Source organism: Amblyraja radiata, chromosome 10, assembly GCF_010909765.2.
Source record: "Amblyraja radiata isolate CabotCenter1 chromosome 10, sAmbRad1.1.pri, whole genome shotgun sequence".
NCBI classification, from domain to species: Eukaryota; Metazoa; Chordata; class Chondrichthyes; order Rajiformes; family Rajidae; genus Amblyraja; species Amblyraja radiata.
The window spans coordinates 41,439,370-41,455,539 of NC_045965.1; the positions used below are offsets into that span (position 1 = coordinate 41,439,370).

The 16,170-nt window shown below is 43.7% G+C and overlaps 1 protein-coding gene across 1 annotated transcript in view; it reads left to right on the plus strand.

Annotated features, from left to right (window-relative positions):
• The window catches only part of LOC116977842 (phosphatidylinositol 3-kinase regulatory subunit gamma), a 524,111-nt gene that overhangs the window by 83,936 nt on the left and 424,005 nt on the right, over window positions 1-16,170 (plus strand). The window lies entirely within an intron of this gene.

The window sequence follows — 16,170 nt, forward strand, 5'->3', positions numbered from 1 at the left end:
ATTGGAAGGAAAATTGAAAGAGAAGGTGCTGGGAATCCTCAGTGGAGACTTGAAGCAAAATGGCTGTTCAAGGGGTTTTTAATATTTAATGCTAGATAATTATGCTGCTGTGCACACAATTCTATCGGGTTACAAGTTAGAAATGCAGAGCATTGTGATGCAATCGTGTACCTGTGACAATAATTACATCTGCCGCTGTGCTCATCAACTTCCGTTGCATTTCTGACAGTGACTAATTGGTAGGAAAGGGTTTGAGGACACTTTAAGGACATTGTAACGAAATACACATTGTTTGTTTTATAATACTCATTAAACCTAGCTTCCAATTCACATGGGACAGCACAAAAAACATTATTGAACTGAAGGGGAAGCTGTCAATAAATTTAAATATGAATAAAGATTGTTTACAAAGCTTAAAAGCATATAATGGCAAAAATCAAGGTTCATATCACTAAACACCTAACCTTCATAGGTAATTAGTTTACTTTATAAAATGTTTATATTAATCTATCAACTTTAACGGTTTAAAAACTTAGTGAGATTCGTTCTGCTCCTCCACATAGGCTTATTGGGAGCTAAGACACATGCAATGTGGCAGGGGAACTGAGACTTGAGGCTCTGTGTCCGATGTATTTGCTCCACTGAACATACACTTCAGATGCTGGTTTACACCAAAGATAGACAAAAAATGCTGAAGTTACTCAGCGGGTCAGGCAGCATCTCTAGAGAAAAGGAATATGTGACCTTTCCTGGAACCTATTCCTTTTTCTCCAGAGATGCTGCCTGACCCGCTGAGTTAATCCAGCATTTTGTGTCTATTTTCAGTGTAAACCAGCATCTGCAGTTCCGTCTGAAGGGCCTTGACCCGAAACGTGAATGTGAAAAATATACATCTTCTAGATGCGCTGGGACACATCCTCAGTGATGTGACCTGGGGTAAACGAGTGTTTCGGGTCTCACAACATCAGACACCCTCGCCCAGGCGACCCAGCCGGGGTTGATCAGGCTCCGACTTGCGTCCCAGCAGCAACCGCCCACGGATCAGCCATCTTAATAACTACTCTGCAGGGGTTGGGAGACTCTAGTGCGTGGAGGGACTGGACTCTGTGGGGTGAATCCCAGCCGGGCTCCTCCTGCGTCTCACCAGGTTCAAGGCCTGTGCACTGCTCCTCTGTCTCCTTCTCCGAGTATTTCATTCTCGCCTGATGGATTTTGAGGCCATGGTGGTTCATTAGGCCTTTCCGTAGCTTTGTTGGGCGTCTTTCTCACGAAAGACACAGACTGGGGTGCTAACCCAGCCTGTCCAGGGTGCCGTCTTTCCGTGCTGTCAACTGTCTCTACAGTAGTCACCAAACTATTCTTGGTTGTCGCCCAGTCTATTCCTAGGTGCCTATTCCTTTCCTCTAGAGATGCACGATTTATGGTTTTATTTACTAAAATAAAAATAATGGAAATTCCAGAAGTCCAAAGCAGAACCGGAAAATTCTGGAAGCATTCAGCAGATTAGGTGGCATCTGGGGACTCTTTGGGCACAATCTATTTCTACACTGTTGCATTTTCTATAAACCTGATCTCTGATCTTTACATGTGTGTTTAATAATTCTATACTCCTAATTAAAGATGTAAACTTTATGTAAAAAATAACTGACCTCCCATGACAGTGCAGTGGAAATGGAAATTATCACTATTGCAGCGAGTTCAGCCCATTAGTTTGTGTTCTGGGATGTAGTACAGATTGATGACTTGCTCATGAATTATAATCATGGCAGTTTTAAAATGTGTATATATATAGTATTGGTGGTGAGCTATAATTGTTGTGTAATGACTGTCATTCCTTTATGTTGTGTGATTAACTGATCTCTGGTCTATTCAAGGTGCATAGAGAAGTCCAATGGCTATCCGTGAAAAGCCCTTAAATAAACTACCTGTTTGAGCTCTTTGCGTCTCACACATATCAGTCTGTAGTCTGGGCTTCATTAGAGGGGAAAAACTCCGTGAACATACATACATACATACATGAATGACAATATGTTCCTCGAGAAGGAGTTTTACTTCCTTTGTTTAAAGTTGCATTCATTAAATGGCGAATATGATTAACTGTTCAATAACAGTTCCTAATATAATCACTTGCCGTTACTCTGCGACTAACTTAAAGCCAAGTGTGACACATTCGGGCAGCGGGTAAAGCTGATGCATCACAGCTCCAGCAACCCGGGTTCAATCCTGACTTGTTGTGCTGTAGAGTTTGGGCATTCTCCTGTGACTGCATTGGTTTAACTGGGTGCTCCAGTTTCCTTACATATCCCAATGAGGTGCAGGTTGATAGATTAATTCACCACTAGTGTGAAGGTGATTTTAGTTTAGTTTAGAGATACAGCGTGGAAACAGGTCCTTTGGCCCACCAAGTCTGTGCTGACCAGTGATCCCCACACACTAGAACTATCCTCCACACACTAGGAACAATTTACAATTATACTAAGCCAATTAACTTACAAATCTGTACATCTTTAGAGTGTGGGAGGAAACGAGGAGAACATACATACTTTGTCAGGATCGAGCCCAGGTCCTTGGCGCTGTAAGGCAGCAACTCTACCGTTGCGCTACTATGCCGCACTTGTAGAGCTGAGGGAGTTTGATGGGAATGTTGGGAGAATACGATGACATAATTATCGGATTAATGTGGACTGTAAGTTCATATTTTATCAGTCAAACAGCCTGTTTCCATGCAGTTTGACTCTGTCTGAAGTTCACATAACACAGTGCAAACCAATGTGTCTATATTGTAAATGCCCAACAGCATCTTATTACTGTAAAGCTTCTAAGACCCAGTTGAGTGTTGAAGGATTTACAGTTTGTTAGGAAAGGTTCAGGAGGATTTCCTTCAAATCCTCTGAAGACCTCGGGATATAATTGAATATATCCATAATTTCCTGGAATGTCAGTTGTCAGGTGATAACATGACTTTACTTTGATCTAATGTGCTTAGCTGGACTGTAAGAAATAAATTAATCATTTGCTAGAACTCAGCCAAATGGTGTAAAATTCATGTTTTAATATATTCACATTGTGCAGTCAGAGCACATACACTGGTTATGATTTGAAACTAAAATGCCCCCTGAGATCTTAACTCGTACTGTAGGTTGGTATTTTTATAGGGGTATTTGAACATGCATTGAAATTGTTGTAGAAGGGACAGCATAAATTGTTCTCCGTGTGATTTTGGTACTTCTCCAATCTGTCCCAAGTTGTCACTGCTCAAAGCTGAAGCATTGTTTCTTGATTCTCTGCCGCATTCAATAGATGCTGAAGTTCAATCGCAATGATTGGGAACAATTTTTTTTCCCACTGCAGTTGTTTTCCCGCACAAGGTTTGTCTGTGCAAAGCACATAGTTCTATTCAGGCACTTTGTTGTAAATGGGCTTCACTCAAACAATCAACTGCTATACTTGTTTTCAGCACAGCAGCCTGGAAAATCGATTGTGTGAAGATAGACACAAAAAGCTGGGGTAACTCAGTGGGTCAGACAAGGAATAGGTGTTGTTTCAGGTCGTGACCCTTCTTCAGACTAAGAGTCAGGGGAAACGGATAGGAGAGATATTGACGGTGATGTAGAGAGAGAGAGAGAGATATATATATGACAAATGAATGAAAGATATGCAAAAAAGTAACGATTTTAATGGGCCTGTCCCACTTATGCGACTTTTTCGGCGACTGCCGGCACCCATAGGTCATTGGAGGTTGGCGAAAATGTTGAAAATTCAGTGGTGACCAGAAAGACGCGATGACTCCTTGGGCGACTGAGGAGACTACTCACGATCATACAGGCGACACCCTGGCGACATGTCGTGGGGTGAAGCCTGTATGGTCATGAGTAGTCACCCAAAGAGTCGTACCTTGTTCTGGTCGCCACTGGATTTTCAACATGTTGAAATTTTTCGGCGACCTGTAACGACCTATGACGAGTGCCGGCAGTCGCCAAAAAAGTTCCATAAGTGGGACAGGCCCATAAAGGAAACGGGTTACTGTGACCTGTGATCTAGGTGAAAACGATTGTGTGTTGTTTTGTCTCCGCACTGCCCAATTAAAAATTAAAACAAAAGAGAATCATGATAACAACATTTCCGGGTCACTTTGTGTCACTGCAAAAACTAAAACTGGCACCATGGAGGTCACAAGACTTCAAAGGATTCACTCTCTATTTTGAATGCTGCTGTACACATCAGAACCCATTGCCATTGGAGCAGCCATCATTAGTGAATCCCAGGACCACGATGTTTTCAAGCTTATTGTCAGTCAGGAACCCACTAAGGTAAGTCCCATACTTGCCTTCTATTCTCTGCGCCTCAATCCACCCACTCAACCTCCTGATTAGACCAGGTCCAATGCCCCTATCAACATTGCTACTTTCTTCATTAGTCCCTACACCAGACCTGATGTTCTGAATGCTAATTTCCACCAACCTTCTCGGATTGTTGACCTTCCCCTCTTATCAACCCACCAAACCAGCCCTAGTACCAGTACTTTGATTTGGTGATAACCCCAACCCTATAATGCCAGCAGCATTCTTTGATTACCTGTTACATCCCCTGGGTGCATCAGCTGCATGTCAGCTTGTCTTTTAACTAGTCACTAACCTACCACTCCTTTCCTGTTCCCAATGTTGCCAGGCTGCGAGGAGTCTCTGTTGTCTGGATTTGCCTACTTATCCCTCGGCCTTAGTCCTGCAAGGCAGATTTTTGTTGGCGAGAGGTGCAGGGGCCTTTCCACATTACAGAAGCACAATGGGCTAAGTGTTCGGCTGGCAACCGGAAGGTAGCCGGTTCGAATCCCGCTTGGAGTGCATACTGTCGTTGTGTCCTTGGACAAGACACTTCACCCACCTTTGCCTGTGTGTGAATGTGTGTGAGTGATTGGTGGTGGTCGGAGGGGCCGTAGGCGCAGAATGGCAGCCACGCTTCCGTCAGTCTGCCCCAGGGCAGCTGTGGCTACAGAAGTAGCTTACCACCACCGAGTGTGACTGAGGAGTGAATGAATAATGCGATGTAAAGCGCCTTGAGTATTAGAAAGGCGCTATATAAATCCCATCCATTATTATTATTATTCTTCTTTCGTGTCCATCTTCCATGTTTCAAATGTTGACATCGCTGTCATCGTCCTTCCTGAAAAGGACGCAAGCTTCTGGCGACAATCACTTGTTGCAATAGATGATGGTGGTAGCAGAATTAGCTCAGGATACTTCCACACCAGAGTCCAGTGTGATCCCATGACTGATGGTATGGTTGGTGTTCCACATAAGGACATAGCCACTACCTACATATATCATAGCTATACCAATGTGCTAAAACATTATGCTGGTGTTTTTGGATTAATAATGTGGTAAGGAAATCTGTAGATTTTGGCTGTTTGCCACATATCATACTGTATTCATGAACTGTGGATATAAAATACATCTAATAAAATAAACATAATATGTCCCATAAAAAAACTCGGGGGAAGAGAAAGGTGTGCCAGAAATTGAATTTCACCCATTTATGGTGCACCATATGTATGATTATGCTATTGCGAAAGCCAAATCGGCAGTCACTACAATAAAAACATTGAGGAATTGTGATGTCCTTGCTTTAAGAAAGTATTATTGAGATGTACTATTACGAAAAAAACAGCAACAACAGCATTCACATTCTGATCCCCAGGATTTGGATCAGCACTGTTGAGGGTACCATTCAGATGAAGTCATGCAGTGGAAGGATCTCAACAAACAGAGGTGGGATCAGGTAATAAGGGAAGAGGTAGAGAAAGGTAACAGTCTATGGGGAGGTGTGTTCTTGATCTCCCATCATCAGTCACAGCATCAGATCATAGTTTAATAGTTCACAGAAACTGCAAGCTACACTACCAGGTATGAGTTTCAAAACATAAAAATGAATTTTTAGTTTAATTTAGAGATACAGCGCAGAAACAGTCCCTACGGCCTACCAAGTCCGCACCAACCAGCAATCCCCACACAGTAACACTAGTTCTGCACACACGGGACAATTTACAATTTATACCAAGACAATTAACCTACAAACCTGTACGTCTTTGGAGTGTGGGAGGAAACCGGAGCTCCAGGAAAAAAACCCCACGCTGGTCATGGGGAGAACGTACAAACTCCGCACAGACAAGCACCCTTTGTCAAAATTGAACATGGGTCTCTGGCGCTGTAAGGCAGCAACTTATAAGGTCATCAGTGATAGCAGCAGGGTTAGGCCATTCGGCCCATCAAGTCTACTCTGCCATTCAATCTTGGCTGATCTATCTCTCCCTCCTAACCCCATTCTCCTGCCTTCTCCACATAACCCTTGACGCCCATACTAATCAAGAATATATCTATCTCTGCCTTAACAATATCCATTAACTTGGCCTCCACAGCCTTCTGTGGCAAAGAATTCCACAGATTCACCACCCTCTACCGCTATACCACCATGTTCTGAGGGGACACTTTAAATCATGTATGTTTCACTATTTTAAGCTTGAGGTATCCATTGTTAAACTAATCATTCTTGTTGTAAATTCCAAACTTATGATTCATTTTCTGTCAAAGTAAATAATGTGCACTTCACATTGTTGACATCATTCATTATCCACAATCAACGGGAAAATGTCATCTGCATTTGGGGTAAATCATGTCAGAACCCGGATGTTTCTGCAAACCCTGCAAATCGTGATCAAAGTCACATGTCATGCACTACTTGCACATCTAAAATTGCCACAGATTGATTTTCTATAATCTGATTTATAGGCTGTTTACTTCCTGAGGTGCTCTACATTTTTCTGCTCAGAACTGACAATGGCTACAAGTGTAATTCCATAAAATCTTCTCAAAGAGCCATAAGTGATGTAATGATGGGACGCCAAACAAGATTATTTTCCGGAGGTGTCTTGCAACCTAACTGTCTGACTAAATGTACATAATTGTAGCCTACTCTAGGTTTAAGAATTCAATTTAAACTATAATAAAATCAATGGATAATTTTAAAACTCTGGAGGGGGGGGCACGTTAGCATTTAAGAAGCAGATAGACAAGTACATGGATAGGTTTGGAGGGATATGGACCAAATGCTGTCAGGTGGCATTAATGTAGCTGGGACATGTTGGCCGGTGTGGGCAAGTTTTTTCCAAATGCTGTTCTTTCTGGACTCGTATAAAGACAGTAACCGAGTACGGGTAAAATGCAGTTGTAATAAGAATGGTAATCGCATGTTAAGTTATTAGTTGTTTTGCACAATGATTCGAGTAATTCAGGAGACCAAAAAGGACAGTCAGGAAAAGATACCAGGAATAGGATACTTTGACTAATTGTGTCATTCAGACTTCAAAGCTGAATCTTTTGATAATTATAAAGAAAAATATCTGGGAAAACCTTGTGGGTCAGGTGACATTTGTGGAGAGGGAAGTAATTAAGGTTTCAGATCTATAACCTCTCATTGGTACCAGTTTTTGCTTCTGGTGTCATGGAATCATACAGCATGGAAACAGATCATGCATCCCAACATGTCCAGCTGGTCTTTTGTTTGCAATCAAATCAAGTTCCAAGTGCTTTACACTTTTAACCTCTGTAAACAACATTGAATATTTAAGAGGCACTTGGGCTTGATGCAGACATAGAAAAAAAGTTATTGCACCACCACAAAAGGTGGGCATTTGGCCCATCGATGAGAGAGGAAGACTATGGTGATGGTGGGAAATGTAGGAAGGATCCACCTGTGGGATATTAACACTGGCATTGCCCAATCTGCCTTTTTAGTGTGCTTTAGCTTTTTTTTGTTATAAAACTCTGACAATAAGATCTCAGATCTGAAACATTAGCTGTTTCTCTTTCCAAGACCCTTCTGGGGTCCAGCATTTTTCAGTATTTTCTGTTCATGTTTCTTTATAAAGCTCTCCCCGACATTTGTTCTTGCCTCTTTAACTTGCAGAGATTAAACCGAGTTCTAATTCCACCCCAGTACTGCCATCACAGAATCAGTTGAGCAATCACGTGATACATATAGCAACTGTGAAAAATGTATGAATAACGTTTGTACAAGACATTTTTGGATACTCTCATTTAGATTCTAGCAATGGAAACGATGGAAGCTTTCATTGTCATTTTTAATGGGCTGTCCATTCATTGCACGAATCAATTGCACTGTGCCAGGAGCACAAGTCAATTAGTTTAATCTCTGTGAGGCTGTACGCTCTTTCCACAGCTAAGTAATGAGGTTAGTTCGGACATGCAGAGCTCCATTTAAAGTGAACAAACTTGTGTTTAGATCCTGAAAAGCTTATTTCGTGATAGAACTCCAATTTCTTTGAACAATCTGTTGCAATGTACAGACTAGTTAAAATCTCAGCCCAAGTAAATAGAGAAGATAAGGAATAATAAGGAAAAAACATACTTTGTCTGAGATTAATTGAAAATTGTAATCTAATGAAAACATTTGTGTGTTCAGAAACATAGAAAATACGTGCAGGAGTAGGCCAGTCGGCCCTTTGAGCCAGCACAGCCATTCAATATGATCATGGCTGATCATCCAAAATCTGTACCCCATGCTTTTTCCCCATATCCCTTGATTCCCGTAGCCCTAAGAGCTAAATCTAATTCTCATGGCATTGTGTATGCTTGAATCTATTTGTGGACACTGGAAAATTAATCCAGGTAGCAGTTTTGAAGGGCAAAATAGTTTTGGGGAAAAAAAACTAGGGTCTTTTCATGTTCAAGAAGGAACTGCAGATGCTGGAAAATCGAAGGTACACAAAAATGCTGGAGAAACTCAGCGGGTGCAGCAGCATCTATGGAGCGAAGGAAATAGGTAACGTTTCGGGCTGAAACCCTTCTTCAGACTGATAGGGGGTGGCGGGGAGAAGGAAGGAAAAAGGAGGAGGAGGAGCCCGAGGGCTGGGGGATGGGAGGAGACAGCTCGAGGGCTAAGGAAGGGGAGGAGACAGCAAGGGCTAACAAAATTGGGAGAATTCAATGTTCATGCCCTCCGGATGCAGGCTCCCTAAGCGGAATATGAGGTGCTGTTCCTCCAATTTCCGGTGTTGCTCACTCTGGCAATGGAGGAGACCCTTGGACAGAGAGGTCGGATTGGGAATGGGAGGGAGAGTTGAAGTGCTGAGCCACCGGGAGGTCAGGTAGGTTCTTGCAGACCGAGCGGAGGTGTTCGGCGAAACGATCGCCCAACCTCCGCTTAGATGTAGATCAGCTGACATCTAGAGCAGCGGATGCAGTAGATGAGGTTGGAGGAGATACAGGTGAACCTCTGTCGCACTTGGAACGACTGCTTGGGTCCTTGAATGGAGTCGAGGGGGGAGGTAAAGGGACAGGTGTTGCATTTCTTGCGGTTGCAACGGAAAGTGCCCGGGGAGGGGGTGGTACGGGAGGGAAGGGAAGAATTGACAAGGGAGTTGCGGAGGGAGCGGTCTTTGCGGAAGGCATACATTGGGGGAGATGGGAAGATGTGGCGAGTGGTGGGGTCACGTTGGAGGTGGCGAAAATGACGTAGGATTATTTGTTGTATGTGACGGCTGGTGGGGTGAAAGGTGAGGACTAGGGGGACTCTGCCCTTGTTGCGAGTGTGAGGATGGGGAGAGAGAGCAGTGTTGCGGGGTATGGAAGAGACCCTGGTGCGAGCCTTATCTATGGTGGAGGAGAGGAATCCCGGTTCTCTGAAGAATGAGGACATTTCAGATGTCCTGGTGTGGAACGCCTCATCCTGGGAGCAGATGTGGCGTAGGCAGAGGAATTGGGAGTAGGGAATGGAGTCCTTACAGGAGGCAGGGTGGGAAGAAGTGTAGTCCAGATAGCCATTCATGACAGGTTTCGATGACTTCACTGCAGGCAAGTTCAGTAGAATCAAAGAACATACACACCATCCTCCTGTTCAGACCAAGTTGGCTTTTGCCATCCTTTTCAACCACTCCAGGTCCTTCCTTATTGATTATGGCTACCACATTTCAAACAATGGTGCTTCTTCTCAGTCCTGCACCATCAGATTAGGCCTAAGCATATAATTTCCTCATAATCAAATATGCACACTCAAATAGACACACGGTAAGGCTGCCCCTTCATCAGTAGGGGTTTTGAGTACGTCAGGAAGTTATGTTGCATCTTTGTAGGACTTTGGTTAGGCCGCAGTTGGAGTATTGCGTGCAGTTCTGATTGTCCCATTACAGGAAGGATGTGGAGGCTTTGGAGAGGGTGCAGAGGAGGTTTACCAGAATTCTGCCCAGATTTAAGGGTTTTTACTACAAGGAGAGGTTGGACAATCATGTATTGTTTTCTCTGGAGGGTCAGAGGCTGAGGTTGAGACCTGTCAGAAGTATATAAAATTATGAGAGGCATAGGCAGTGCAGACAGTCAGAACCCTTTTCCCTTGGAGGAAATGTTAAGGATTATAGGGTGTAGCTTTAAAGTGAGAGGGCCAAAGTTTATATGCAGGGCAACTATTTTACACCGAGAGTGGTGAGAGCCTGGAACATGTTGTCAGGGATGGTGGTGGAGTCACATACGATAGTGGCGTTTAAGAGACAGATGGCACAATGGGCTAAGTGTTCGGCTGGCAACCTGAAGGTGGCCGGTTCGAATCCTGCTTGGAGTGTGTACTGTCGTTGTGTCCTTGGGCAAGACACTTCACCTACCTTTGCCTGGGACTAGAGACGGAAATTAGCTACCTTTGCCTGGGACTAGAGACGGAAATTAGTCTACAATCTCGCATATTTACATGCAAATGTTCATTAATATGCACTGTCCCTATAAAACAAAATTATTATTATTATGGATAGGAATGTGGAAATGCAGGTAATGGTAATTTGCATATCACTGTCCCTTAATTTGTACACGTGACAATAAAAGACCTTTGAAACTTTTGAAACCTTTGGAATGATATGCATCACATACAAGCAGAGGATATTAGCTTAAGATAGCATCATATTTTGAAATGATCAGCTGTTAGAATCTGGGATGGTTATTCACCTCCCTGAACCTGAAACTTTCGGGGCAGCACGGTGGCGCAGCGGCAGAGTTGCTGTCTTAAAGCACTTGCAGCGCCGGAGACCCGTGTTCGATCCCGACTATGGGTGCTGTCTCCCCATGACCTGCATGGGTCACGAGGACCTGTACGTTCTCCCCGTGACCTGCATGGGTTTACTCCGCGATCTTCGGTTTCCTCCCACACTCCAAAGACATACAAGTTAATTGGCTTGGTAAATGTAAAAATTGCCCCTGGTGTGTGTATAGGACAATGTCAATGTGCGGGGAACACTGGTCGGTACAGATCCGGTGGGCCGAAGGGCCTGTTTCTGCACTGTGTCTCTAAACTAAACTAAACTAAAATGCCATTACTCCAGCTGAGGTCAGCACAGTCCAGGGTTTGAACTTGGGACACGCAGATTCTGAACCATTCCAGCACTCACTGAATACGTTTGCTAAATCATTTGTTGCATGATAGCAAGGCAATAGCAATAATAATAATAATTATTATTATTAGTAACTGGGGAACAAAGTTGACCCATATGCATGGTCATATTCTTGTAGATCCATTGTTGTTTGGAGATACAATAGCAGCCAGGATTCCAAATGTTGTTGAGCAGAATTACAGTATCTTATTTTGATCTTCCAGGGAATCCAGGTACGCATGCATGCACATTGTGAGGACAATGCTTGTACAAGCACCATTCTGCAGTTTAAAGATCTCAACCTGTTTACTTTTCAAGGCTAAGGCAGACAGCTCTGACCCCCCCCAGTCTCCAATCAGTGCACCATGGAGACACTTGAACTTAAAATCCACAGACAAAGGAGGAATTCCTAACAATAATGTCAATAAAGAGTTATTATGAAAAGTTAATGACAAAGGCTGGAGGGTTTAGCTGTCAGTGCCGGGTTAATACCATCAGAAGCCTTGTACTGTTTCAGTTGGCACATGCCCAATAGACAACTCTGGTATGTGTTAAAAGGAATAAGTGCAATATCAGAGTGAATGGGGGGAGGGGGAGATTTATGTCAGTTTATTTTAACAGTGGTATCGGATACGATTTAGATTAAGCAAAGCAATTTGCTCCATAAATCTGCCTGGCTTATTGGGACATTTTCAAGAGATTTAATCCAGTCACCTTCCACTCGGACTGTAATTGTGTATTGGTGCTTGTGGATGGCTGCTCAAAACTGAGGGAAATGAACATATTGCTGGACTACTAACTTTTTTTTGGTAGGTAGATGCCACATGCTTAGGGACATTTTCAACATTGCTCAATGGAAGGCAATTTGGAAGAGCACACTGCAGGCCTGTGCTCGAAAACGCTTGTGAATTCTCCTGCAAAGAAATATGCCCTTCCTTTTGTCCTTGGCAATATTTATCCTTCAAACAACATTGATGAAAATAAATGGATCAACCTGTCATTATCTAATTGTGCCTCTGGGACATTGCTGTGTGCAAGTTGACCTCCATATTGCTGAAGTTATAAAAATGACTAAAACTTTAAAATATATATTTTTTTGTATTGAACATGCTTCAGGCCCAGCACTATGTAAATACAAGTTATTTCTAAAGAAATCAGTAAGATAAATATTGGGCACTTTCTACAATCAGATGGTAGTCCACTCTGTCAGATTACAATCCTTGTAGTAAAACATGAGAGTATTCCCACTTTGGGGACAAGGTGTGTTGAATTAAAATAAATGACAGTCCTCTTCATGTAAATAAATGAGGAGAAGCAGATTTTCTGTTAAAGTTTTGCAAAATCAAATTGCATGAATATTAACTTTTAATCATGCGATGTAGAAGAATATAGACAATAGGTACAGGAGTAGGCCATTCGCTCCTTCGAGCCAGCACCGCCATTGAATGCGATCATGGCTAATCATCCACAATCATTACCCCGTTCCTGCCTTCTCCCCATATCCCCTGACTCCGCTACCTTTAAGATCCCTATCTAGCTCTCTCTTGAAAGTATCCAGATACCCAGCCTTCACCGCCCCCTGAGGCAGAGAATTCCACAGACTCACAACTCTCTGTTGAAAAAGTGTTTCCTCATCTCTGTTCTAAATGGTTTACTCCTTATTCTTAAATTGTGGCTCTTGGTTCTGGACTCCCTCAACATCGGGAACATGTTTCCTGCCTCTAGCATGACCAAACCCTTAATAATCTTACATGTTTCAATAAGATTCCCTCTCATCCTAAATTCCAGAGTATACAAGCCCAGTCGCTCCATCCTCTCAGCCTATGACAGTCCCGTCAACCTGGGAATTAACCTCGTGAACCTTCGCTGCACTCCCTCAATAGCAAGAATGTCCCACTCCCTCAATAGCAAGAATGTTCTTCCTCAAATTTGGAGCACAAAACTGCACACAATACTCCAGGTGTGGTCTCACTAGGGCCCTGTACAACTGCAGAAGGACCTCTTTGCTCCTATACTCGACTTCTCTTGTTATGAAAGCCAACATGTAATTCGCTTTCTTCACTGCCTGCTGTACCTGCATGCTTATTTTCATTGACTGATGAACAAGGACCCCCAGATCCCGTTGTACTTCCCCTTTTCCCAACTTGACACCATTTAGATAATAATCTGCCTTCTTGTTTTTGCTACCAAAGTGGATAACCTCACATTTATCCACATTAAACTGCATCTGCCATGCATTTGTCCAAGTTACCCTGCATTTTCATAGCATCCTCCTCACATTTCACACCGCCACCCAGCTTTGTGTCATCTGCAAATTTGCTAATGTTACTTTGTGTCCCTTCATTTAAATCATTGATGCATAATGTAAATAGCTGCAGTCCCAGCACCGAGCCTTGTGGTATCCTACTCACTACTCTTTGTTTCCTGTCTGCCAACCAATTTTCTATCCATTTGTTTAAGAAGGAACTGCAGATGCTGGAAAATCGAAGGTAGTTAAAAATGCTGGAGAAACTCAGCGGGTGCAGCACCATCTATGGAGCGAAGGAAATAAGCAACGTTTCGGGCCGAGACCCTTCTTCAGACTGTTGGAGGGTGGTGGGGGAGGGTGGGGAGAAGAAAGGAAAAAGGAAGAGGAGGAGCCTGAGGGCTGAGGGAGAGTTGAGAAGGGGAGGAGACAGCAAGGGCTACCGGAAATTGGAGAATTCAATGTTTATGCCGCTAGGGTGCAGACTGCCCAAGCGGAATATGAGATGCTGCTCCTTCAATTTCCAGTGGTGCTCACTCTGGCCATGGAGGAGGCCCAGGACAGAGAGGTCGGATTCGGAATGGGAATGCTGAGCCACAGGAGGTCAGGTTGGTTAATGTGGACCGAGCGGAGGTGTTCGGCGAAACGACCGCCAAGCCTACACTTGGTCTCACGGATGTAGATCAGCTGACATCTAGAGCAGCGGATGCAATGGATGAGGTTGGGGGAGGTGCAGGTGAATCTCTGTCGCACCTGGAACGACTGCTTGGGTCCTTGAATGGAGTCGAGGGGGGAGGTTAAGCGACAAGTGTAGCATCTCTTGCGGTTGCAAGGGAAAGTGCCTGGGGAGGAGATGGTGCGGGAGGGAAGGGAAGAATTGACAAGGGAGTTATGGAGGGAGCGGTCTTTGCGGAAAGCAGACAGGAGGGGAGATGGGAAGATGCGGCGAGTGGTGGGGTCACGTTGGAGGTGGCGAAAATGACGGAGGACTATTTGTTGTATGTGACGGCTGGTGGGGTGAAAGGTGAGGACTAGGGAGACTCTGCCCTTGTTACGCGTGGGGGGGTGGGGAGAGAGAGCAGTGTTACGGGGTATGGAAGAGACCCTGGTCCGAGCCTCATCTATAGTGGGGAGGGGAACCCCCGTTCCCTGAAGAATGGGGACATTTCCGATGCCCTGGTGTGGAACACCTCATCCTGGGAGCAGATGCGGCATAGACGGAGGAATTAGGAGTAGGGGATGGTCCTTACAGGAAGCAGGGTGGGAAGAAGAGTAGTCTAGATAGCCATGGGAGTCAGTGGGTTTATGGTTGATGTCAGTCAGAAGTCTATCACCTGCGATGAAGATAGTGAGGTCAAGAAATGGTAGGGAAGTGTCGGAAATGGTCCAGGTGTATTTGAGTGCCGGATGGAAGTTAGTGGTGGAGCGGATGAAGTCAGTCAGTTGTGTGTGGGTGCAGGAGGTAGCACCAAAGCAGTCGTCGATGCAGCGGAGGTAGAGGTCGGGGATGGGGCTCTGGTACGCCTCAAACAAGGATTGTTCGACCTACCTGACAAAGTTTATATCAATGTTTTGGGTCAAAACCTTGCAGGCCATTTAGGACTGAGATGAGGAAAAACGTTTTCACCCAGAGAGTTGTGAGTGAGGAATTCTCTGCCACAGAAGGCAGTGGAGGCCAATTCACTGGATGTTTTCAAGAGAGAGTTAGGTATAGCTCTTAGGGCTAATAGAATCAAGGGATATGGGGAAAATGAAGGAATTTGGATGATCAGCCATGATCATATTGAATTGCAGTGCTGGCATGAAGGGCCGAATGCCTTACTCCTGCACCTATTTTCTATGTTTCTATGTTAGTTCTAAAGTCCTCACCTTCCAGCAGATGTGTAAAACATTAATGTATTGGTTGTGGGTGTTGAGGATTTCATCCAGCATTTTTATGTAGCCAATGTGTGAAGCACATTTTATGGTATCGGGGAACCAGCCTAAATGTGTTTGCATTTCTTGCACCATGCAGACTAAACAGCTGTAGCTGACTTCTTTGAAGATCCACCAAGCATCATTTTCATTGCAAATAGTGGTTTGCTGCAAGCCCATGAGTGTTGTCATCCAACAGCCATTGCTTATATAGTTACCATATTAAATTGGAACAAAGTATTCTGCAATTACAACTAATTTATTTGCATGGAATCTTATAATTGGATTGTAACTGGAAAGTGCAGATTGCAAATGGTTTCATTTGAAGTCATGTTCCCTCATCATCATTTTTACTAGGAAATAAGCTGTTACATAAAGAAATACCAACTTTATTTAAATATTAATGGGTTACTGTATTCAATAATTAATCATTTAAATCACCGTGAATAAAAATGTCACTTTATTTTATTATATGCGCAGGTGTGTTACATCATTGCAAATTAAGTTATTTTGCTGTAAAAGCTACGTGATGTAAAAGCTCTTGTTCTGTTTTGTCCAAGACCTGGATTCTGTTTGGAGGATGCAATGA